General features: G+C 39.6%; 1 non-coding gene and 1 gene segment (V, D, J or C); one reads left to right on the top strand and one right to left on the bottom strand.

The window, feature by feature from the left end:
- Positions 1-27,259, bottom strand: part of LOC136693763 (Ig kappa chain V-III region MOPC 321-like) — a 74,474-nt gene that overhangs the window by 29,044 nt on the left and 18,171 nt on the right.
- Positions 27,034-27,223, top strand: LOC136695765 (U2 spliceosomal RNA). The gene has a single exon (XR_010802359.1). It is a non-coding gene; the product is annotated as a U2 spliceosomal RNA (small nuclear RNA).

The raw sequence follows: 27,259 nt of genomic DNA, 5'->3' as shown, positions 1-27,259 counted from the left end.
AGGATTTAATTAATCATGAAGTCTATTGTGATGTGCATGTTGGCCATGTGTTTTGACAAGATGTGCTCTGTGACAAAAATCCAATAAATTATAGGTGAACAGGGATAACAAAACATACACTGATTATCAATTATTGCAGTGCACGCATTGCCAGATTTAAAATGTCAAACCTGGTGCAGTTGTTTGGGCAAATGTCATTTTCATTTACAGTCATTATATTTAAAATGCTCATGTGCTTCTGATGTGCTTTCTTCAGATGTAAAGGACTGTATACTCATTAGCCACTAATGACACTGTGAGCCCTGAGGGTGTCACGTGACTAGGCTCACTGGTGTTCCTAATGTGTGCTCCTTTATAAGCTCCCTTTGTATCCTTAGTGTTGGCTGTTCAGTGTAGCTTGTTGGAGAGTTGTGTTCATGTGTCTCTGTGTCATTAAATGTCCACTTCAGCGTATGTCTCTCTTGTCTCTTTCACTCCACTAGCGTGACGTGTATATTTGTGCATTGCAATATCTGGATGTAGCCCAGAGACGGTGTACCAATAAGCGTCAGCCTTTGTGTTCAGACTTTCTGGTGTGAAGACATTCTGGGGTAAAGGCATAACGTGTCTCCCAATCGTGTCCCCCAAGCGAGGCCACAAACAAACAAACAAAGCCTAATATTTCTCTTTCCACAATGAGTCTCTACCACATCTCTGCTCGTAGGGGCTTTTACTTCTTTTTACTTACTACTTTACAGTGGCTCCCACCAAGGCTGTAAGAAACCTGGGTGTCATGGTTGATGACCAGCTGACCTTCGCAGATCACTTTACCACTGTAGCTCGATCATGCCACTTCTCCCTATTCAACATAAAGAAGATTAGGCCATACCTAACTCAACATGCAACACAGCTCCTTGTTCAGACGTTAGTAATCCCCCATCTTGACTATTGCAACGCCCTCCTGACAGGTCTTCCGGCCTGTGCTGTGAGATTGCTACAGATGATCCAGAATGCTGCAGCACGCCTGGTTTTCAACCAGCCTAAAAGAGCGCATGTCACACCCCTATTAGTTGAGCTGCATTGGCTACCCTTAGCTGCTCGCATCAAATTTAAATCACTAATGATGGCCTTCAGAGTATTCACTGGTTCTGCTCCCATCTACCTCAATAGACTCTTAAAACCATACATTAGCGCCCGCCCTCTCCGTTCCTCAAAGGAGCGCCAACTAACACGGCCAACCCCCCGTACAGGTCAGTCGAGGCTATTCTCATCTCCAGTACCACGCTGGTGGAATGAGCTTCCAAGCACTATCAGAGCAACAGAAACCCTCTCCGCATTCAAGAAATCCTTGAAGACCCAGCTCTTCTGAGAGTATCTCTTGCACTGAAAGTCTGTCTTTAATGCACTTATTACTTCCTGGCATATTGCACTCAATGTAAGGTAATCTGTATAAATTGTGCTGTAGTTTGTATGTTAGATCCTCTTTTGTAAGATGCTTTGGATAAAAGCGTCTGCCAAATGCGTAAATGTAAACATAAATGGCTAGTAGGACAACTTGGGGATGAATAACATGAGAGACATGCACTCGTAGATCTTTCTCGGTTTTCTTATTTGCCAGGATATTCTTGAATCTAGTGATGAGAGTCTTTCTTCTGGAGATGAATTTATACCAAACTCTGAAGAAGATGCTGATTCTTCTGAGTTGGATAATGACAACAATGCAACGTCCTCGGATGTGGGGCAGATGCTCATGCTTAAGAGGACAATATCAGATGAAACTATTCAGGAAGGAGCACTCTGTGGATTTGGGTGAAATGTTTAATTGCTTGTTAAACAATATTTCTAAAAAGATGCATAGCAAGGCAGCATGTACGGAATTGACATCAATACAGGTCCATTCAAGCAACAAAAATTACTGTTTTGTCTGCAAAAAAGCCACAAACCAAACTTGCCCCGCATTTCAGAGTACATAGTACAGAGTCAAAAGTTGCTCAAGTCCTTTCCCTTCCCAAAGGTTCAAGAAAACAGAAAATAATGCTAGAAAACTTAGAAATAAGGGCAATTTTCAATGTAGTAGTTCTGCAATATCACAGGGATTGGGCTCTTTAAAAGTGAAATGAAAGTCCCGAACTAAGGGTGATTCAACTAAATATGAATTCTGCATGTATTGTAGTGGCATTTTTGTTAGGAAGGAACTATGGAGACATGCAAGGAGATGCCATTACAGGGATAACTCAGATGAAGAAAATCATGGCAAGAGGATTTTGGATTAGGTGCAGCATGCTCTTCACTGATGCCGAACATATCAGAGGGAGTTTGGAGAATGTTGAGAAACATCAATCAGGATGAGGTCACAGCAGTTGTGAGACATGACTGCATTTTACAGTTGGCCCAGTCCTTGTTTAGCAAACATGGCCATGATACTACAAAACATGAGTATATAAGACAACAACTTAGTGAACTAGGAAGACTGGTCATTACCCTTCACAATAAAGCATCAATTCATAACTTGGAAGAAGCAATAAAACCAGCTAATTTTGAAAAAGTGATCTTGTGTCAAGGAAACGGCAGGATATGATCAGGAGAGGAACACCTATAGTTCACCAAGCCTTGCACTAAAACTTGGGCACTCCTTGCACAAAGTCTGTGATATAGTTCACTGTAGAGCACTGATGTCAGATGATGATGAGCTGAGAAAATCAGCCAAAGCATTTGAGAAGCTGCTTGAATCAAAATGGTCTGAAAACCTTTCTGCCTCTGCCCTGACAATTTTGCAGGAAAGCAAATTCAATAAACCTTCAACAATTCCTGTAGCTGAGGATGTACAGAAATTGCACAAATACCTTGAGTGTAAGGCACAGCATGCAATCTGTGAATTCAAGAATGTTCCATCACCAAGTGTATATGCAGAGCTAGCCAAAGTCACGTTACCACAGGTGATCTTATTCAACAGGAGGCATGCTGGAGAGGTGTCCAAAATGACGCTTGAGAACTTTTTAAGTTGTGATCAAGCAAAAGTCCATGATGATGTTGCTCTGGGTCTTACAGAATTGGAACAGAAACTCTGCCAGCATTTTAGCAGAGTTGAGTTGAAAGGCAAACGAGGTTGCAGGGTAGCTGTTCTCCTTAGCCCTGACGTGGTGCAAGCACTCTCAATGATTGCTGAAAAAAGACAGGACTGTCATGTTCCTATAGAAAATGTTTTGCTTTTTGGGATTCCCAAATGTTTAAGTCATTATAGGGGACAGGACTGCCTTCGATATTTTGCTGGTGGCTGTGGTGCTAAAAATCCTGAACACCTTAGATCAACTCAACTGAGGAAACATGTGGCTACTGTTTCCCAGATCTTGAATTTAAAGAACAATGAACTTGACCAGCTTGCTGACTTCATGGGTCATAATATCAGAATTCACAGGGAATATTATCGATTGCCAGAATCCACTGTGCAAGTGGCCAAAAGTTCTAAACTGTTAATTGCCATGGAAAAAGGCCAGCTACCCAAACTCATGAAAACTCTGGATGAAATTTCAGGTATTTATTTTTAGACAGATTTCATATTGGTGAAAAATAAATGGATATATTAGCTTTCATCACCTTTTGTATAACGGTTTATTATTATTATTATTATTATTATTATTATTATTATTATTAGTTTTTAATATAAGCACCATGATAGAAATAGCAGAGAATGTAATAGTCAAATGATACCTTTTATAGCAAAGAGGTTTTGTACAATTTAATGTTTTTCAGATTTAAGTGTCACAGACAGCAGTAGTGGTGAGGATTTTGAAAACAAATCTTCAGACAAATTTTCAGGTAGTTATACCTTTACTAAGCAATATAAGGTTTACTCATAGCATTACATTTTATTAAAATAATAATAATAATAATAATACATTTTATTTATAAAGTCAATATGAATAAAACAAAATTAAGACACAGGACAAAATATATCAAAGGACAAACAGGGCAGTAAAAAAAGATACAAAACAACTCAGACAAAAAGTAAAACAAGGGTGCACACAGGCTAGCGAGCAGCATCAAGCCGCAGGGTTAAACTGAGTCCCAAGATTGACAGTCATTGTTGTAGATGTAGTGGACCAGTACCAGAGTCCACAAACACGAGGAGCACATCCTCCATCCCATGAGCCTTTTGAACATTTTGAAATGTGAGGGAAAGAAGTATTGTGTGGTGGTAGTGGACATGTTCCCCAAATGGGTGGAACGTTTCCCTTCCAGCAAGCAAGATGCACAGGCTGTAGCAAAGATTCTAGTGCAACACGTTATTCCACGTTGGGGTATTCCCTGACGCAATCCCTGTGGGAAAACTCATTCCACCATGGTTAAAAGAGCTTGAAGGCTGGTGGGTGGACGTAGCTAGGTCCCAGGGGCAGTTTCAGAGCACCAAATCAGTGACCAATGGAGATTCAATGTGAACGCCTTCTTCTAAGGCCGTGAAACTCTACTGGATGCTCGTGATCTCCGGGCCCTTAAACGTCACTGCACCTCAAACAGGAATGTCACTGTCAAGGAAATAACAGAATGGGCTCAGGAATACTTCCTGAAAGCATTGTCAGTGAACACAATCCACCGTGCCATCCGCCGTTGCCAGCTGAAACTCTACAGTGCAAAGAGGAAGCCATTTCTAAGCAAGCTCCACAAGCACAGACGTTTGCACTGGGCCAGGGGTCTTTTAAAATGGAGTGTGGCAAAATGGAAGACTGTTCTGTGGTCAGATGAGTTACGATTTGAAGTTCTTTATGGAACACTGGGACGCCATGTCATCCGGACCAGAGAGGACAAGGATAACCCAAGTTGTTATTAACGCTCCGTTCAGAGGCCTGCATCACTGATGGTATGGGGTTGCATGAGTGCTTGTGGCATGAGCAGAGAACTATGTTCAGGTTCTAGAACAACATATGCTCCCATCTAGACGTCCTCTCTTTCAGGAAAGACCCTGTATTTTCATAAAGATAATGCCAGACTACATTCTGCAGCAATCACAACATCATGGCTACATAGGAGAAGGATCCGGGTACTGAAATGGCCAGCCTGCAGTCCAGATCTTTCACCTACAGAGAACATTTTGGCGCATCATAAAGAGGAAGGTGTGACAAAGAAGGCCCAAGACGATTGAACAGGTAGAGGCCTGTATTAGACATGAATGGGAGAGCATTTCTATTTCTAAACTTGAAAAACTGGTCTCCTCTGTCCCCAGACGTCTGTTGAGTGTTGTAAGAAGAAGGGAGGATGCCACACAGTGGTAAAAAATGGCCTTGTCCCAACTTTTTTGGGATTTGTTGACACCATGAAATTTTGAAACAACATATTTTTTCCCTTAAAATTATACATTCTCTCAGTTTAAACTTTTTATCTGTGATTTGTGTTCTATTCTGAATATAATATTAGATGTTGGCACCTCCACATCATTGCATTCAGTTTTTATTCACAATTTGTTTAGTGTCCCAACTTTTTTGGAATCCGGTTTGTATTTTTTTCTGTTTCACAGCATAGATTATAGGAATTTTGCTTGCATATATATATCTACCACCATGTCCACTGTGAAGGCATCATCTGTAACAGCCTTTTCACCATTGATCACTGATACAACAGAATGCGGATGAAGCAACTGTACAGAGTACTTTCTGACCGCAACTCAGAAGGGGTCAAGGAGCAAAGATTCCAGTATGTACAGGTAGGTGTTCAATACTGCAGTCTACTCCACAGTACAAGTCTATATTTCTGTACCACTTACATTCAGAAAGATTTTTTCATAGAGAATGTTTCAACTGGACCATCCACATAAATATATTTATATAGATGAAGCTGGGTTCAATCTCACCAAAAGGAGCAGGAGAGGCAGGAATGTGATTGGTCAACAAGCCATTGGTGCAGTCCCTGGCCAGTGTGGTTATGTGCTGCCATCAGCAATCATGGGGTTCTCCACCATCATGCCACATTGGGGCCATACAACACTCAATGTCTCTTGGCATTTTTGAGTGATCTTTTATATATTGTGTTAGGGCATGAGCAGCAGGATCATGAACACACAGGGCATACTGTCTATGTCATTGTGTGGTACAATGTGAGTTTTCACCATGCCGTCCAGGTCAGACAATGGTTCAATGGTCCAGGAGTTCTGTCCTGTAATGACATAGGGGCCATGGAACTGTCCTGTAATGACATAGGGGTGGATGCATGCCAAGCATGGATCTGGCATACTAGGAGTTATTTCCCACGCTGCCTGGCCAGGGAGAATGTGGCTTGTGATGTAGATGAAGTCCTGTGGCCTGACCCAGCACATCGACATGATGCTGCATCATTTTTTACACAGTACATACATACTCATTTTTGTTAAACAAGAGTTTTGTTTTGAAACTGCATTTTCCTTTGTGGACAATAAAGATTATTTCTATAGCTTCATGATCTGATCATTATGTTTTCCTTTTTTTTGGTGTTGTGTATGATGACTGTTCAGTGCTGTTTTTCATTTTGATTGACTCGAGGCTTGATTTGACAACATTGTTTGGTTTTGAGCACTGCTTGAATGGTTTTGAGGTAATAGCTTGTTTTGCTGGAAGAGTCAGAGGTTTGGTGAATTTAGTGTGTGGGTTTTGTGTTTATAGTTTGGCGAAATGGATGCATGGTTTCAGGAAATTTGTCTTGGCAATTGAGAAAAACTGTAATAAAGTTTAGATTTTAAAAAGTTCAAATGTCAGAGATAAGATTTCATCATTCACACAATGTTCCTTTTTAAAGACAGTGTATAATGTGGAGTGACAACCATTGTCAGAGCTATGGAAGAGCAAGCTTATTTTGATATGAATCTGTAGTGTTGTGGGTCTGAGTGAGATTTGGAGGAGAAATTAGATTAACCCTTTGGCTGAGACCTACATTGGTAATGCAGTCTGTGTAAACAGTATTTAAATGACTACAATTGTCACAAACTTAATTTAAAAAATGTAACTTGAGGGGTACAGTTTGGGTACACACTTTACAAACAAAATGTAGGTGAGTGTTTGTGCATGTTGTGTTTGTAAAATTTTGAGGTATTTGTGCCATGTGTGTCTGTGGAGTGTGCACTGATTGTGTTGTTTGTGAAGTGTGCAGTATGTGTTTGTGATTTGTTTGTGTTATGTGCATTGTTTGTGTAGTGTGCTGTGGTTTTGAAGTGATTGTGTTTTGTGTAGTGTGCAGTGTTTGTGTGGTGTATGTTTGTGCAGTTTGCAGTGATTGTAGAGTGTGCAATGTTTATGTGGTGTGTGTCTGTGTTATTTGCTGTGTTTGGATTATTATGTTTAGTATGTGATGAAGTCAAGTGGCATTGATTATCACCAAGATGATGGACACATATTACACCCTAACATTGAATATTATTAAATAAGAACATACAGATATTGGAGTACTTACCTCTGGTCCTATAGGGGTAGACACACTGCTGGGTGAGCCTTTCTCTGGTGGCTAGAAATTTCCATGATTATCCTGGGTAAGTTTGGAGGGGTAATCACCTGAAAGAAACATATAGGAAAGATAAAGAGTAATTAACCCTCTGAAGTCAGAAGCCTTTCAGCAATGTCTGGGGTGATCTGACATGCCTTGACATTTTAACCTAAAAATGTCTGTTCCCAAAAACTTACACATGCTAATATTCAGCACAAACCCAATAACAAAAATATGCTAGAAATATGTATGTCAGTCTTCTGTTTTTTGTTCATTTCCACATGTTGTGTTGTGGTCATAATCCTCTAAAAAGTGCTGATGGACTAGCGTGCTATTATCATATGAATATGAATGGGTGGGGGGCTGTGTCTGTGCCTATAGCAACAACCAGAGGGTCCAGTCAGATTACAGTGAGTGTAGAACACTTGTGTGACATGGTCCAAAAAATTGTAAAAGCACAAGAGGAAAGGGAGAAGATTTCCAGAGAGAGACAGTGAAGCAGGAACAGAGGTATGGCTCACTGCAACACATATTTGGGCTTCTGCAATCAGAAATGCAGTGCAACCAAAGCGAGTTTTCAGCAGGGTAAAATGAAGCACTGGAAGTGTAAGCAGACAAGGGCATTTGAGAAACCTCTCCTTCATCTCTCTGAATAAATAGCATGATTTGTGTTAGTGAGACCTTTGCTAATTGTGATCAGTGCTGAGAGGAAGGCTCTTTTAACACCATCTTATGGTAACGGTTCTCCTGCTTATCAAGATAAGTTAAGTTTCACATCTTCAGTGAACGAAAGCAACTGTGGAGAACTCCACCTTGACTCTTCTAGCTAAAAGATATTTATGCCATTTGGAGCCATAGATTTTTTGTAAGTTGTTAGCCTGTTTTGCAGCTGGTATTTTTTTTTTTTTCCATTTCCTTCAATGGTGGCACTGCTTTCAACAAGCATGGCAATCCTGTTCAAGCTGTGTCCGAGTTTTACAGCCACACTTGGTGATTCGTATTTGTCCGTGTCTTTGTGGTAACCAGCTGTGTGCTTAACTGCATTGACTATGTACTTGACATTTTAAGGAAGATTGATATATTTAACACATGTAAGATGTGTAAACTCTTGTGTGCATATAAGAAGTCATCTGAGCTCCCTGAGCTTTTGAATGTATTCATGCATTTTATGTGTGATCCATACTTATTATACAGATGCATTCCAAACTCAATAATACACTGGTCATTCCTGACAACAAGTGACACTTTATCTTGATTCATGGCACTTTTAAGTTTCCAAACATCAGTTACACCTGATGAGGGAGGTGTTGCGAAAGAGCACCGAGCCAGGACTCTGTTTTTTCCAGGTTTAGGTTTGGTTCCTCCTAGCTTGAATTTTCACAATTTAACATGTCCCACAATGTTTTCTTTGAAAACAACCCCTGGCAGTATATACAAGAAATGAAATCTTCACCTTCTGAGAGTGGTTTTGGTAACTTGCGAAGAATAAGTTTTCCTTTCCCTGCTTTCAACACATCAGAATTGTGCTCAAAATTACTTTTGTTATGCACATACTTTAATTGCTTTTGCCTTTCTCTGTAAGACTTAGTGCCTTTGCTACCTCTATTTCATTGGAATGTTTACACTCCAGGTGTCTTGCAAGTTTTGAAAAAGCTAAGCCACGTAACAAGCAATGCTGTTTTTGTTATACATTCTCCCAGCATTACTCTTTTTGCTTATAGCATGAATAACCACCAAGTGAGTAGTTCTTTCTTGGTCAACAAATGACGTAGTGTCAGAAGGAAGTGAATCATGGATGAGAGAGAGCTGAGTGCTCCTTACTAGAGCTGTGATATATGGCCTACATATCAGAGTTTGGATCACCTCTGTAAAGTGCTGGTTAGCCTGTACATGCAATGTCTTAACACCTGTTCACAAAGCTGTGGTGTGACTGAAAAAGCACTCTACAAGGAGAATAGTCTGGAGCTTAGCTTGGAGTTACAAATTAAACAGCGGACAAAGCCACTGATGTGCTTTCATCGCTGGCATCAGATGCAGATAGAGCAGAATTGCCAGATTCTTTAGGGAGAGTTTGGTATCTTTCACGACTTGGCCAAGAACCACCTACTACTGCAGGAAAAGAAAATTGACTGAAACACAGAAGGACCAGTTGTAAGTTGTGTATTTTGTATTTTGGAATGACTTGTAGGAAGAAGCAGTTTTTGATTCACATCAGAGCTTCACAAGAGCCAGTACAAAACCACACATGGACAGATAGCCAGGCACAGGCAGAATACTGAGAGTCAGGCCAGCTTAATGCACGGAAGGTATCAGACTGTCTACTTATGGGTGGAGTGTCTGTGGCTGAGACTAATCATTACTCACAAACAGAGCTAAAATGAAAAACTAGGCTTAAATTGAATGTTTTAAACAAAATGATACATTTATGAGAAGATATACAATTTTGGGGAAATAAGTATTTTGAAAGAAATATAAACATGAAGAGAGGTCACATTAATATGGGCTTTAAGAGACTATAAATGACAACAGTGAGCCACTTGAAGCAGGTCACAGCAGCTCTCTTTGCTTGTAGCAGTAGGTGAAGGAGACGCCTATTCTATTTGAGGACTCTAATGACTGGAAGATTGGACACATCATTTTCCTTCAGCTAAGTGTTTATACCTCTAGATATAGCCCTTCTGGGCTTTAGAGTATTTCATTGGGTGGGTCTCAGTTTTTCCTTGTTTCCACTTTACCATTTTTTTGCAATAAAATCCAGTTACTCACATCTGTCTCTAGCATTCATTTGAAACTAGGCTATGTTTTCATGGATTTTGCAAATTACTGGGAGATTGCATTCTCACCCTAGAAATAAAAATCTGGGGAAAGCTGCACCAGCCCTTCCCTTACAGACTGAATATCATTTCTTTTGAGCCCATTTTGTGTTTTTTTTTCTTACACAAACTACATTTACCGAAACTAAGCTTAATTATGAAAATAGTGAACCATTATATAGTTTACAAATAAATATATTTCAATTTCAGATTTTCAGCTATTTATTAACACTTAAATTGAATAGTAATTTTTTCGAGGTCACATGACCACCACTTGCTGCTTCATGTACCACTAGTTGTACCTGTAACACCCCAGACAGTGAGCATATATTGGTCCACTGGTGTAAAATTGTTGGCAAATCACTGACTGTAGACTGCTGGTCCACCATTGAACCACTAAGATTACTGGCCTGTGTACAGGATATAACTATTTTTTTATCTACACATACATATTTTAAACTCAAAGAGACTTTTACTCTGGAAAACAAACTAATACAAATATTATTAACAAATATGATATATATAATAATGCCTGATATAAAATGATTATGTTCAAAATGTTGATACTGTCCTGGATTACTATTATTTACTAATATAATTTATAAAGAATAACGACATAATCAAATGAAGGAAAAATGTGTAAATTGTACTGTAAATGGAAAATGTGGTATTATGTCTAAAATTCTGTTTAATCACCTGTGGTCCGCCCAGAAAATGCTGTGCAAAACATCAGTGGGCCTCCAATTTTGCCCTCAGTGGGCCAAATGTGGTCCACTCTCTCCTTGCTATCAGGGACAGTTTGAGAACCACTGGATTTGAGTAAAACAACACAATTGACTAACTTTATCAGTTTGAGATTGCACTGATTTGATACAATACTACAGCCATTTCAGATTATTTTTGAGGTACAAAGTACTATTAATAGACAGGACGGGCCAAGGAAAACTAGTGATTAGACTACCTTAATTAGATATTTAAGCAAAATCATACATTGACATCATTTTTTACATATAGTAAACCTGTTCTGTCATATTGTTGATTATTTAAGTTTATGATAGATCATTTTATTATTCATTCATTCATTATCTGTTACCGCTTATCCAATTCAGGGTCGCTGTGGGTCCAGAGCCTACCTGGAATCATTGGACGCAAGGTGGGAATATACCCTGGAGGGGGCGCCAGTCCTTCACAGGGCAACACAGACACACACACACATTCACTCACACACTCACACCTACGGACACTTTTGAGTCGCCAATCCACCTACCAACGTTTGTTTTTGGACTGTGGGAGGAAACCGGAGCACCCGGAGGAAACCCACACGGACACGGGGAGAACACACCACACTCCTCACAGTCACCCGGAGCGGGAATCGAACCCACAACCTCCAGGTCCCTGGAGCTGTGTGACTGCGACACTACCTGCTGCGCCACCCATGATAATTTTATTATATTTATGATAAAAATAATATTATTAATATTATGATAAAAATGTTTTAACAGACACCAAACCAACAGCTGTCAAACACTGCAAAATTGACACATTTTTTGTCCAACAGCAGAATATAAAAACCCCATATACAAATGCACCTGTGGATCTGAGGATATTAATGACTGACAAAGCAGTACATGCAAGTGAACAACCTGAATACAAAGTGCCACCTGAATACAAAATTCATGCATGGTATTGACATCGGCAGTTGACATAAAGAGTGACCTAGTGAGCCTCTATAAGCTCACTCTTATTATCCTTCCAAGATATTTCTAAAGATGACAAATTGTGATTTCTGCCAAAAAAAAAAAAAAATTAAATACGTTAAGTGTCCCCATTAAGCCAAACAAAAAACTGTTTTCAGGTACATTTAATGCATATAGACATCATTTATTATATATATTTGTTCTTAAATTTGAAGATTATTCCCTGAATTGAAAATGTATTGTTTACATTAAACTTTTTACCACCTGTAAGGCCTCAATCAACAACAATGATCTATCACACCTTTATCAGACGACAGGTGAAATCGCTCCTGAGATAACTTCAGCTGACCACAATGAGCTGCAGCACTACCATTACTATTTCAATCACTATATGGATATGAAAGCAATTTTAAATACCTCCAAATCAGAAGCATTGTGGCTGATAACAGGACTAGAACTTGAGTGGCTTTTATGTACCGTATTATGGAAACAAATCTGTCTCATCACACTTTGAAATATTACCACCTTTGAAATTGTAGCACTGAATTTTTTTTGCACTGGAATTATGCATAGAACCCGTCAATTTCAAGAACACATTTTCACTGTTATTATTCAAGGTTAATAAATTCAGATAAAAAAATTCAAGCTCAAAAAAATTCAAACAATATATTTTGAAGTTGCTCAAATCCGGTAAACAAAATTCAGATACCAAAATACGAGTTACAAAAAATTCAGATACACATCTGGGACACCAAGGATGAGCAATCGATTCATTTGGATTTTCTCTTTCACCTTAAATACTGCACTATTTGCATTCTGTCGATGCTAGATGGCAAAATATGAACACAACTTCCATACCATGGAAAAACTACACGTTTAGATTCCTTCCGCAGATATTATCTCTTTATTTTCAAAGTGTCTCAAAAATCTGAAAGGTTCACTAAAGACACAATATAACAGACTATTGATATCCAGAAGATGAAGAAAAATTTTATTTAAAAAAAAAATAAGTGCTACAAATTCAAAGGTGGTAATATTTCAAAATCCGATGAGACAGATTTGCTTCCGTACCGTATCCATCACGTCAGCATTGTCTTCACATGCAGGCTACAGAGATTTCAAACACCACAGTTAAATATTTCAATAAACATATCGCTCAAGTACATCATTACAAATTCAACTAGATCCTCAGTGACATCAGTCATGAAGTAACATGCGCTGTAGTTCAGAAACACTGTCTGTATGTTGACCTGTGAGTACTTATTCATGACAGCACACATAGGATCTGTGGCCTTAAGCCTATGATGAGTGTTACCCAGTGTCCTGTGGTTGTCACACCCCAACGTTTGGAACCAGTACCCAAGCTGAGATTGTTGGAAACCGTTGGTTGGTTAACACCCCCTTAAGTAAATGTAGAGTTTCACCTTAAACATTGACGCAGTTTCATTTAGGTGCTTGTGGCTACTGCAACATTTAAGTTGGAACTGGAAATTGTAATTAAAGCTGTAAAATAAGCAGATGTATTCAGCTTCATATAACAGAGTTGGAGATGTGTGATAATGTGATTGGTACCTTACATTTAGCTTCATTAACACTCTCTCAGTAAAAGAACATGATTAGGGAAGGAATATGCTAGAGTAGATGAGCAGGACAGGGGGCATGATCACAGAATGGATGTTATTAAGTGATATATGAATATATTATTACTTTTTTGCATAAAATGATTTGTGAATGGATGTACTGAATATAACTGTTTAAATAATGCCTTCTTGGCCTCCAGTGGGCAGCAGCAACATTTCAGGAGGGGACTGATTAAAAAAATACTGAATATGGCCATTGGCCTGAATAATAAAACAATCCATATCTTTAGGGAACTCTCAGAGAAACTCATGTGGCTGAACTGGACATCCATCTGGAGAAAGATCTGCACATCTCTGGACTTACATCTTGAACTCTCTTAGTGAGGTGTGTGTGTGTGTGTGTGTGGAGGTGTGTGTTAGTGAGGTGTGTGTCTCTCCTCCACAGAGTGTGTTATTGTGTGTGGAGGTGTGTGTTAGTGAGGTGTGTGTCTCTCCTCCACAGAGTGTGTTATTGTGTGTGTGGAGGTGTGTGTGTTAATGAGGTGTGGGTCTCTCCTCCACAGAGTGTGTTATTGTGTGGAGGTGTGTGTTAGTGGGGTGTGTGTCTCTCCTGCACAGAGTGTGTTATTGTGTGTGGAGGTGTGTGTTAGTGAGGTGTGTGTCTCTCCTCCACAGAGTGTGTTATTGTGTGTGTGGAGGTGTGAGTTAGTGAGGTGTGTGTCTCTCCTCCACAGAGTGTGTTATTGTGTGTATCATCCTCCCCCTCAGCACCTGCAGTAGGGTGCAGCTGCAGCAGTGCCGTCTCTGTGCAGTCTCTGACTGAGGGAGGTTTTTGTACGACTCTATTTCACTGTGTGAACACTGGTCCACTGTGTGCACTCTGACAGTAATAATCTCCTGCATCTTCAGTCTGGACGTTACTGATGGTCAGAATGAAGTCAGATCCAGATCCACTGCCAGTGAAACGATCTGAAATACCTGACTGTCTAGTGGTAGCCACAGAGATCAGGAGTTTAGGAACTTCTCCAGGTTTCTGCTGATACCAGGCCATACGGTCACCATTGTGAACTCCAATACTGGTTCTACAGTTGATGGTGACTGATTGTCCTGTAGACATTTTTCACTGAAGGAATCTGAGTAACAGTCACCTGACCACTGGACCCTAATGGAAAATGAAATAAAGTGTGAATCAATATTAATAGTAATAATAATAGAACAATTTAAAATAATAAGTAATATTTTCATATAATTGACAAGTATCTATGAAAAAAAAAAAAATTATATATATATATATATATAAAGTTGGGTACTTTGTAAAATAACTATATTCTACAGTACTTCATCTAATATTTAAAAATATTTATGTTTAAAACCTTTTTTATTTCAGTTTAGTTCTATTTTAATTGATATGTTCTCAGGTTGATTTACTGTAACATCTAAAAGGTAAATACATACACTATTTTTGATCAGATCTACAGATCTCCTAGATAATCCAGTGTGTTACCTCTCGTCCAGAGCGCCAGTGTCCAGATGAAGATGGAGACCAAAGTCATGGTTGCTGTGGGTGAAGTGTGTGGGGCAGCAGCTCTCAGTCATGAAGTGTTAAACTCACAGGACTATAAACACTAGCAGAGCACTGAAGCATGGGCTCATGATGCAAAGTGGATCCTCTCTATGGAAATGCCTCCATCAAACACCTCCATAATAAACACATAGAAATGTTTAGATTGTTTAGAAAACAAGGTTTAGTTCAGAGATAGATCTTCATTTAGAAATGTTAGAGTTTTATGAATAAGTTTTGAGGGTAAAGTGTGTAAACCCCTCACACACAGATTTTACAGTGTTATCACTAACAGTGTGATGAGTGATGTAGGTTTATGGACAATGACTCTTCACTGAAATGTAGCACTGTGTCACACATTCAGTGAAGGAGCAAAACTCAGTCTGAAAATGAAGGGACTTTTATTCTGTTTAAACATGAGACTTATTTAATCTTTCTCATCACTTTTACTGAAAAAGACCCACATACAGTAAATTCAGACTAACACTGTGTTACAATTGTATTTGAAGAGTTTTAAAATTAAATATAAATAGCAAATACAAACCAGAGTTATTTTTCTAAACTGAATGTGATTCATTGTTCATTCATTCATTCATTCATTATCTGTAACCGCTTATCCAATTTAGGGTCGCGGGGGGTCCAGAGCCTACCTGGAATCATTGGGCGCAAGGCGGGAATACACCCTGGAGGGGGTGCCAGTCCTTCACAGGGCAACACAGACACACACACATTCATTCACACACTCACACCTACGGACACTTTTTGAGTCGCCAATCCACCTGCAACGTGTGTTTTTGGACTGTGGGAGGAAGCCGGAGCACCCGGAGGAAACCCACGCGGACACGGGCAGAACACACCAACTCCTCACAGACAGTCACCCGGAGCGGGAATCGAACCCACAACCTCCAGGCCCCTGGAGCTGTGTGACTGCGACACCTACCTGCTGCGCCACCGTGCCACGTGATTCATTATTTTAGTGTGTAATTCAAATAATGTCACATTTATATAAAACATAATGTAAATGAACAGTTAGGTTTATTACATATAACATTAAAATTAGTGCTTGTGTCACAATAAGAGTCTGAATTTTATAAACATTGATATTCAGTAATAAACTCCTTTCAAATTCACACTGATTTGTGCTGAGAGAAATATCCCCAGCACTGATTCAGATCATGATGGGCAGCTTGTTTGGGGTCAGTTTGATTCCTCCGTATGAAGACATTAACATGTTTTAATTACAGTTTTAAAACAGTTCTGAAACAGTTTTAAAAACTCTTCATCTGATGATAGTTAAATTAAGAGTTAGGAAAGTTCTCATAGTGACCACGAATGGACCAGTTGCGTCGGACAGGTCTGAGAACCCTCAAGTCGGACAAGTTGACTAAATGAAGCTGAACATCTGGTGAAGGTGCTGCTCTATTCTGGAAGAAAGATGAGGTTTCAGGACTGCTCATGTAAATCTGAGTTTCACCTCACTGCTCTCTCTCTCTCTCTGACTCACTGCTCTCTCTCTCTCTCTCTCTCTCTCTCTCTCTCTCTCTCTCTCTCTTTCTCTCTCTTTACTGGTGTGTGTAAAATGCTGTGTAGAGTTCAGTTGTTTGGAGCTTGGTTTCAGTTCCTTAGTGCTGATGAGAACTGTCACAGTGTCATAATCCTAGTGTTTCATTTGTTAATTCATTGTTCAGCGGGTGGTGATCGAGTCTTTCATGGGTGACACCACTTTTTTACAGGAACTTTACAAAAACATGAACAGCATTGAGGATCCAAGATTAAACCTTAAACCACCATGGCTGAATCCTAGACAATGAACTATGGGAGATGGCATCAGATAAAATACCTGCCCAAATCTGGTTCATTGTGTAGAGGAATGAATATATACGGAGGGTTGAAATCTCTTGCTATTGAACCAGTTATTGTCTCATTAAAGATATTTCAGTTTAAGGAATCTTGGAATTGATAGTGCTGCTATCATGAGTTGAGAAGATATTGGAAACAGAAGCTGTTAAATCTCTAGGAAGAATGTATCACTTTGTAAGTTATGTTTTTGTTTTAGAGAAACAGACAAAATGAAACTACCCCCTGCTGGACCTATCAGGGAGAAAAAGATAACAGTTTCATACAGAAACAAAGTTCTATGAACCAGCTGCATCTTGTGCTTGTTAAAACAGAAAAAAATGTCCTTGATACATTTAAAATTTCCCTTCACACTCCATATGAGTGCTGTAGTTCACACCATTTTCTCTGCTTCTGATAGAAGATGTCTTACAGTTTCCCCCTGTTCATCAACACTGTGCCACATGTAAACGTACCCTGGACACTTTTTTTTTCTGACCACTTCTCCCACCACTCCCATTAATGCTTGAGATTTTTCCCTTTTGTGTTTCACAATAAAATTCATTAGTTATGATTACTGAACAGTCTGCATGTTGCAAGTTGTTGCACTAATGAAAATAGGGGAGAAGAAGTGGGTACTATCCTTTTCACTGTGTCAGTGGGTCCTGTTTCACCACCCTGCCTCTCCGCCGCCCGTCACTTCTAGTGGTGTGTTGATCTCTCTGATCCACGTTTGGCTGGAAAGCTGGCCCACTGCCTGCAAATCCTCTCCCCTGCCTCTGCTTCACCCTCGACCCCTCCCTTGTCATGACTTGATCCAAAGTGTCTGCCCGATTTTTTTCTTTCTTCTTCGTTTGGGTGTTGAGAAGTCATTTGTGATGCTTGGCGTGGTCTTCTAAAACTCTGAGGGGTTGTCTGGAATACCCCACACAATGTTGTTTAATAGTGCTGGAAAGTTCTGGCTTTAGACCCAGTAGGAAACTATTGTGCAGATGTGCTTCCCACGGGGTCACGTGTTCTACATCAACCGCTCTTGCTGCAGGTGCGACCAGTCCGTTGAAGTCTGTGTGAACTCTGGTCAAGTGAACCATATAGTCCTGAACAGTCTCTCCTTGGTTGGGTGGGCCGCTGAAGGGCGAGCTAATATTTAATATGCGAGTGGGATGTTTCCTTTCAGCCTATGGTCCAGTTCCCTGAGTAGCTGCTGAACATCAGGGTAGAGTTCAGGCGATGGTGGTGGTGGAAGTGGAGGAAAGTCGTCTGTTTCATCATGTCCCAATGGTTGGACTCACAGGAGGTTGCTTTACAGCCGCTTGCTCGTGTGCTGCTTCAGCTGGGTTCTGGTTTGGAAAAAAAGCAGGATTTAAGTATCTAGGGGTGTACATAGGGGACAGGGATTTTATGAATAAAAACTCTTAGGGGGTTCTTGAAACAGTGAAGAGATGTCTATTGAAATGGAACTGGCTGGTTTTTAGAATGCCCAATAGGGGACGTGTACTGGTCATAAACAACCTTGCTGCGTCTTCGCTGTAGGCACAAACTGGCCTGTGTAGACCCACCCCCAAATCTGCTGGCAGATATCCAATCGGTGCTGGTGGATTTTGTTTGGGACGGCCTGTACTGGGTGCCACAAACACTCCTTCACCTGCCTCAGGATGAGGGTAGACAGGGCTGATCCATCTGGCCAGTAGAACTGCTGCCTTTAGACTGCAGTTTATTGAGACTTCTTTCTGGCCCTGAGGACACCGTATGGAGTGCACCTGTCAGCAGTGTACTACATACAGTGGGGTGTACAGGCCTGGATAGGGCCCTGTTTTTATTGGATGTTAAGAGACTCGACCTTACTGGAATTCTTGCATTTTACAGGGGACTTTTTAAAATATGGGAGTTTTTTTTTTACCTTGCTCAAGGAGAACTGCTCCTCTTTGTGCTAGTTATTGGAAGCACCTTTGATTCACAGAGCCCGTCTGGCCAAACCTCCCACGATCCTGATCCTATTAGGAATCACAAAGCTGTGGCAGCTGGGGGAGTTCGCCAGTCCTGGGCTCACTGACAGGGAGACTTTGGATACATGGCTGGGAATGAAATCCCTACGTGTGGCACGTCAAATCTTTCAAAGGTGGAGATCAGCCCTCACCACTGAGGACCGGTTCCTCCTGAAGGACTGTGCTACAGGAGCTGAACTCGTGAAGGGGGAACCATTCCGTAAGTGCTCCATCACTCTGAACCTGGGTGACTATTGGGGCCTGCTCCTGGAGTGTAAGGGGGAAGCCAGAATGGTCTTGGGGTTGGTCAGTGGAAAGCTTTTATATAGAGCCTGTTTAAAGTTCTAAATAAGAAAAGGTTGGATGATAGGACTGACCCTCCGTGGCACAGGGAGCTGGTGTTAGATAACGACACAAAGCCAGAATGGAGGGTTTTATACAAACCACCTTTGACCAAAGAAGTTGCTGAACTTCAATGGAGAATCCTCCAAGGCATTATCTCTGTGAACTCTTTCTTTTTTAAACCCAGGAGTTTCACACGAGTGTCCTTTCTGTACTCAAAGAGAGACAGTGTTTCATGCTTTTACACAATGTTTTAGGCTGCATTCTCTTTTTAGTGTTTTACAGAATGTATTCATATATTTTAATGTCACTTTTACACCACTGCTTTTTATCCTCTGAGTTGAATATGTCAGAAACCAAAGACTCAAGTGTCAGTTGATGAATTTTGTCCTTGGTCAAGCAGAACTCGCAGTACACTTGGGCAGAAAGACACCGTACAGATTTTCTCGAGGCTGGTTAGAGTGAGGATAAGAATAGATTTCAATTTTTTATAAAAGCATGAATGACTTGGACTTTGAGTCAGAGTGGTGTTATGGGGACATGGTCTGCTCAGTGGAGGAGGGGGAGCTCTACACCTGATTTTATTTGAATAGCTTTCTGTTTTAAAGGTGATTTTTATTTGCTTTTTTGCACATTTATTTGAACTGGTTTATTTATAATATTTATTACTGTGATTTAACGGGTATAAGGTACCTTGAATACATATTGAATCAGTGTCTATCAAATCAGCAGCCCACACTGCAAATTAAACATCTCCATCTGAATTTTGAGGAATATCTACAGATGCAGAAATATTCATAGTTCAGTTGTAGATTATTCATTGATCAGTTGACCCTGAAAAGTTGTTGTTTTCCCAAAGTGACTGAAAGGTGTTTATGTGAATATCTGATTAATAAACAAAAGAAAATAACCACGACACTGTGACAGGCTGTTAATACCTCTACAGACAGAACTGGAATTGAGCCTCCACCAACTGAACACAGAGAGAGAGAAATAGACTTTTAACACACCTTTATTATAAACCAATCCTCATTTCAAAACTGTACCAAACCCCAATGGTCATAAGAGGGATGATGCCCACTAGAAAAAATGGGATTATAAAGTAATACCCTTTAACTATAATTCGTTTTCAGTTCGTTTGTTGGAGACAAAAGTTTTCCACAATCACAATTTTATTTTCAGAAAGACTTGATTTCATTTCAATGGTTCACAAATTCAAACATTGACCTAACTCACTAAAATACTTAGCTGCAGCTATTAAATTAAGGGCAAACGACTCGCTAAGCTCTCCTACCCCCCTTTTTATAGAGCTAAAGTTACCATCCAAACAATTGATCGATGCCATTACCCTTCCATGACTATTACATGTGAAAAAAATAGAAACACCATCTGCCACAAAGGCAGGCTGTCCAGTGTTGAGTCCTTAATACAATAAAAGAACACAGTTAGAGTCACTCTCAGTTTGGGTAGGATGGACACTCTCCCCCTTAAACAACAGCAGGATGCTGGCCTGAATTTGTCAGCTGGACTGTCACAGTTCTCCTGCAAGTGTAACTGAACTCTCCAGGGGCTTTGTGTAAGCAATAGTTCAAAAAGAAATGGTACTTGGTTTGTGCTTTTGACAGTGACACAATTGTAAAGAAGTTTGCTAAGTTTACATTTGAAGTAAAAATAATATGCTAAATGGGGCATCACTGTGGTGTAGCAGGTAGTGTCTTAGTCACACTGCTCCAGGCTCCTGAGGTTGTAGGTTTGAGTCCTGCTCCGGTTGATTGTCTGTGAGGAGTTTGGTGTGTTCTCCCAGTGTCCATGTGGGTTTCCTCCTGGTGCTCCTGTTTCCTCCCATGCTTCAAAAACACACGTTGGTAGGTGAATTGGTGACCAAAAAGTGTCCATAGGTGTGAATGTGTGAGTGTGTGAAGGAAAGGTGACCCTCCAGGGTGTTTTCCCACTTTGTTCCCAGTAATTGTGGGTAGGATCTGGACCCACCGCGACCCTGAACTGGATAAGCAGTTTCAGACAATGAATTAACGAATTTTTCTTGTGTCTTTGTTGAACAGTTTTAGCTTTAATTCTTTTTAGTTTAATGTTTATTCTGAGAATGTCTATGTATTTTATTTGGTTCTACTTCATATTTCCTTAACTCTTAGTTTTGTTAATGTGTGTGGACAGTCATAAAAGCATTTCACTGCAAGTTGTACCGTGTATAACTATGTATATGACAATTGAACTTTGATTTGATTTGATTTTGAAATGTGCACAAAGCTGTGTGTGTGTTTCTTGTTGCTGGTGTGTAAGCCTTTGCCGTAGTAGAACTATCTTCTACTGTGTATTCAGAGGTGTGTGTGTGGATTGTGTACTTTACACATATGTCTGTGTAACTCACCTTGTGTTTAACACAAAATGTAACTGCACTTGTTGCAGAGCTGGTACTGTGTGTGTGTCAGGGATGATGTAGAACTTAAACTGTGGCGACCAGCACCAATGAGAAGCCTTACATTTCAGACCACACTCACTGACAATCAAACTACCCCATAGCACAAACAAGAGACAATCTCTAGCTCCCCCCCCTGTACAGGACATAGTCCAATAGGAGACTGATAATGTTCTGGATGCTGTAGGAATCTCTTAGACCTTCAGGAGACCACCATAAATATCCAGTGGACAGAAGTGGACACCTACCTGCAGATATGACGTGTTTAGCACTGAACACTCTACTGAGAAACTGAGGTGATCATCTCTTACAAGTTCAATAAACAGAGCATTAGATTTAGAGAGAGATCATTAACATTTCAGTGGTTCAACAAACTGTGAAAATGAACTGTGTGTGTGATCATGTTGGAGACATTCCTCCACAGAGTGTGTTATTGTGTGTGGAGGTGTGTGTTAGTGAGGTGTGTGTCTCTCCTCCACAGAGTGTGTTATTGTGTGTGGAGGTGTGTGTTAGTGAGGTGTGTGTCTCTCCTCCACAGAGTGTGTTATTGTGTGTGGAGGTGTGTGTTAGTGAGGTGTGTGTCTCTCCTCCACAGAGTGTGTTATTGTGTGTATCATCCTCCCCCTCAGCACCTGCAGTAGAGTGCAGCTGCAGCAGTGCAGTCTCCGACTGAGGGAGGTTTTTGTACGACTCTTTTTCACCGTGTTAACTCTAGGCCACTGATCCAGCGAAAAGTCTGACAGTAATAATCTCCTGCATCTTCAGTCTGGACGTTACTGATGGTCAGAGTGAAGTCAGATCCAGATCCACTGCCACTGAAACGATCTGAAACACCTGACTGTCTTCTGGAGGCCCCATGTATCAGGAGTTTAGGAGCTTCTCCAGGTTTCTGCTGATACCAGTGTAATCCTTCTTTTCCATCACTCCAGCGATACACTGCAGGGCTGGTTCTACAGTTGATGGTGACTGATTGTCCTGTAGAAACAGTTTTAACTGAAGGAGTCTGAGTCACAGTCACCTGACCACTGGACCCTAAAGGAAGGAGTAAATATAAATAGTATAAATAAGTTAATGTGTATAAGTACACTTAGAAAACTGTACATATTTTTCTTTAATTGTTAAAGAATCTTGTCAAATTATTCAAAATGTGCTCAGGTGTTTTAATTAATTAATGATTCATATTATTGTTATTATTATTACTATTTATTTTGCTTGTATTTATTTAACTTTATATGTACATGTGTTCACTGTAACTGCAAATCATAAGATTTAAATTACGTGTTTTATATCAGAAACAAATATCCATAAAGAAAATCAGTGATGTTACCTCTCGTCCAGAGCGCCAGTGTCCAGATGAAGATGGAGACCAAAGTCATGGTTGCTGTGGGTGAAGTTTGTGGGGCAGCAGCTCTCAGTCATGAAGTGTTAAACTCACAGGACTATAAACACTAGCAGAGCACTGAAGCATGGGCTCATGATGCAAACTGGAGCCTCTCTATGGAAATCATCTTTCTAACAACACTGAGGAAAGATCATCATATTTATTTTGGTGAAGGAAACTATGATAACAATAAGAATATTTGGTAAAACTTGTTTTAAGGTCTGCTTCTTAACAGTCTATTAGCAAGCAGTTTATTAATGATTAATAAGCAGTTAATAGTCACAATTAGCATATTTTATGAAAGAGAATTTACAAACATTATAAAGGTATTTATACAGTGTGTTGAATACTTTTAACTTAACAGACATTCAGAGTAATCACTTTATTACAGTTATAGTTTTTAAGCTGCAAGGAATCTTCACTATTATTGTAGATATGAAGGAGCACTGTGTGTTTACAGCAGTTTCTTTTACCTTCATGGTGTAACATTTCACTGGATATTGGACTGAAAGTCTTTATTTAGCAATTGTAAAACTAAAGTAGAATGTACACATTCTCTATTACAAGCATTTACTGTTGTGGAAGTAGTTCATAATGAGTAACATACATTAATAAAGTATTTATTAAGGAACTTGCAAGACCATATCTACAGTGTTACTAATTCACCCTTTATAACTACAGACGTACCCTTAGGAAGTGCTTATTAATGCTAGAATTCATAACAAAAATGCAGTGATGAAGTTCCATCCTGACCTGCTCTTTGTAAATGTATTACTGGTTTATAGTGACTTCTGATCAACAGGACACCTGAATATACACTAATCCTACCATGTACAAGTACTGCAGATGAGTTCATTTACTAGCAATGACTACCACATTAGACCAGTCTGGATTTAAATATTTTAACCTGTTTATATTGTAGGATCAGCATGTCATATCCAGACAGTTGAAGTCTGCTTTTAACTGAATATTACAGCATAAATGTTTAGGACATTATAATAATAATATAATATATAAACAGTTAATAACCTATTTAAGCAATCTTAAAATACATTAAATAAATACATAGCATTTTACACATTTGTGAGTTCTTACAGCAGATGTGTTACTCTTGGTTTTGGTTATTTCTTTGTCATTAGTGAGTTACCTGCTTGTTAAATGTTAATTAACTGTTAAGAAGCCAACGTTAGAAATAGTGTTACCAAATCTTTAGCCCGTAAGAACCCGAACATTTGATGAGGTCTGGAAAATTCCCTACACAGCTTTATCCTTCACTTTAAATCATGACGTCCCTAAGTGACATTTACTGAGCATTCTGAATGCAGTCACGTGACAGTGTGTGAATTTGTGTTTGTTTGACCTCATTTATAGAATGACGGTGTGATTGGTGAATACATAGAAATGTTTATTTTAAAAACATACCTGTGTTTATAAAAGGTGTGTTCCAAACCTTTTAACATTTGAACTGCTTTAGTCACCTGTCCTGTGTTACATACTGTACGACCCGCTCGGATCACTTTTCAGGGACAAAATGTGCAAATACAAGTTTAGAAAATGGTTGCTGTGATGTTTGTTATGTTGTGATTTCAACCCAAAATTAATTACAAATTACAGAAAGAAATGTTAAAAAATGTTCTATGTTGTTTTTTTGGCCTGTTTCATATTTCTCACAATTTGACTTTATGGTGAACTGGGTCTGGGCTGTTATGAGTTAAACTATAATGCATGTCTAATAACCCAACACTGACTCTACAATCCAGCTTTACATTTAATACAAAAGCCTGCTCTAAACACAGCTCACTTCACTCTTTACACAAACTATTTCTGAACTACAACACAATATTAATGGATTCTGCAGCTGTTAATAATGGAAAACACTCCCACACTGTAGAAGCTACAGATTCTTAGAGCAGTTCTGTCTCCGTCTGGACAGTGATGCTTCCCTTCCCAATGCACTGAACAAATTCTACACATGGTTTGAGGTGCAGAACGACACAATGCTGAAGAAGACCACCCTTCCTCCCAATGAAGAGTCAATGTGAGGAAAACTCTATGTAAAATGAACCCAGGAAAAGCTGCTGGAGCAGACTACATTCATGGCTGAGTGTTCAGAGGATGTGCAGACCAGCTAACATATCTTCACTGACCATCTTCAACACCTCCCAAAGCAGCGCCATCATCCCAATGTGCTTCAAGCCAACCACCATCATCCTCGTGTCAAAGATGTCTCCTGTGTCCTGCCTCAGTGAATACTGTCCCAATGCACTCACTCCCATCATCATGAAGTGTTCCAGATGATTGTCATGAGGCAGTCCTCTAGCATCTAGCGTTGTTGCACATGTTGCCCTCGTGCACTTTAGCCCTGTGTGAGATGTTGTGTGTTTGTCGGTCCTGGAGGAAAGTTGTGTTGTTTCACTGTGTACTGTAAACTGTATGTCGTTGGAATGATAATAACATTCACTTGACTTGACTCATATGGTTTATGGTTTCACTGCTAATAGGCAAAACTGTGAATAAAACATCTGTAATTATAGCAAAAATAAAAATATAAGTTATTTAATACTGTTGCTGTTAGCAGTGTTTTAAGAAATTGTTTACTTCTCTGGTTTTATAAAACGATGAAACACACACATGAAGTGGACATTTATGTACACAGTGGATTTTTTGATGTCAAGCCACTTTAAATTTGATAGAACAACAACATCAGTAAAATGAAATATAGGGCAGCAATAGAAAAACTGTGTAAACACTTATTTCCTCTTAAAACACTATTGGTACTCGAGTATTTAAATGAGGTGTAGTTTAAAGCCTTTTCACAACTTGATGACTTCTTTGAAGAACATTAACGATGGTTACATGTGGCATGGTGTGGGAATATCATAATCTGACTTATCAGGCATTGAGAGCTCAGGGTGTGTACAACCTGTCTACATTTTTTACCTGAAAACATATAGAAATCTGCAAATAGATTTAAAGTTAAATAAGTCTGAGAACCCTCAAGTCGGACAAGTTGACTAAATGAAGCTGAACATCTGGTGAAGGTGCTGCTCTATTCTGGGAGAAAGAGGACGACTCAGGACTGTTCATGTAAATCTGAGTTTCACCTCACTGCTCTCTCTCTCTCTCTCTCTCTCTCTCTCTCTCTCTCTCTCTCTCTCTCTCTTTACTGGTGTGTGTAAAATGATGTGTAGAGTTCAGTTGTTTGGAGCTTGGTTTCAGTCCCTTAGTGCTGATGAGAACTGTCACAGTGTCATAGTCCTAGTGTTTCATTTGTTAATTCATTGTTCAGCAGGTGGTGGTCAAGTCTTTCATGGGTGACACCACTGTGTTACAGCAATGTTACAGAATATGAAAAGTGTTAATTATTCAAAATTAAATGTAACAGTGTTTTGGGTGAATCTTAGAGAATACACTATGGGAGATGCCAGCAGATCTAATGTCTGTCCAAGACTGGTTCAGAGCAGGTGGAAATAATGAGACACTGAGTGGTTTCTTCTGCTATTGAAGCAGTGTGTAATTTAAGAAAGTTCAGTTGAAGAAAAACAGAAACAGAATCTTAGAAAATGGTGGTGCTGCTCTCACACATTGTGAAGGTGATGGAAACAGATGATGTTTAAGCTCCATGATGAATGTATCAGTTTACACTGATGTCTTTTTGTCTCAGTGAAAAAGACTAAACAACCAGTAAAAATGCCTCCTGCTGGTCTTACACTAACACTGGACTCTGCCTAAGACTGCACCAAGAGAAACACTAGAGTAACACTAAATATACATTTCAATTTACAGTAACTGTACATTTATAATAACAATAAAATAACACTTACACCACACTTTTATTAACTCTAAGTAAAAGGACATGTCTGGGGAGGACAGAATGTAGTGGGGGAGCTGAGCAGGACAGGGGCCTGATCACAGAATGGCTGTGTGATTATGTGTTAGATTGATATTGTCCACATTGCACCAGCTACATTTCAGTGGGAGGTTCATCACTACTCTGCCTTTCAGCTAAGATCAAGTTTAGTATCAGTTCTCTAGGTTTAATATCTGATACCTCCTCTATATTATAATTATGAAATAAATAGATTTTTAGAGCAAAGGGATGGAAGAGGGTCTTCATAGATTCATTCTTTTCATCTACACGTTATTACAGAACCTCCAGGAACTCTGCACTTCTTTCTCTTGGGGGCAGCCATGCTGTAATGGTTAGAGAA

Source organism: Hoplias malabaricus, chromosome 4, assembly GCF_029633855.1.
Source record: "Hoplias malabaricus isolate fHopMal1 chromosome 4, fHopMal1.hap1, whole genome shotgun sequence".
Taxonomy (NCBI): domain Eukaryota; kingdom Metazoa; phylum Chordata; class Actinopteri; order Characiformes; family Erythrinidae; genus Hoplias; species Hoplias malabaricus.
This window is presented reverse-complemented; position numbering and strand designations above follow the sequence as displayed.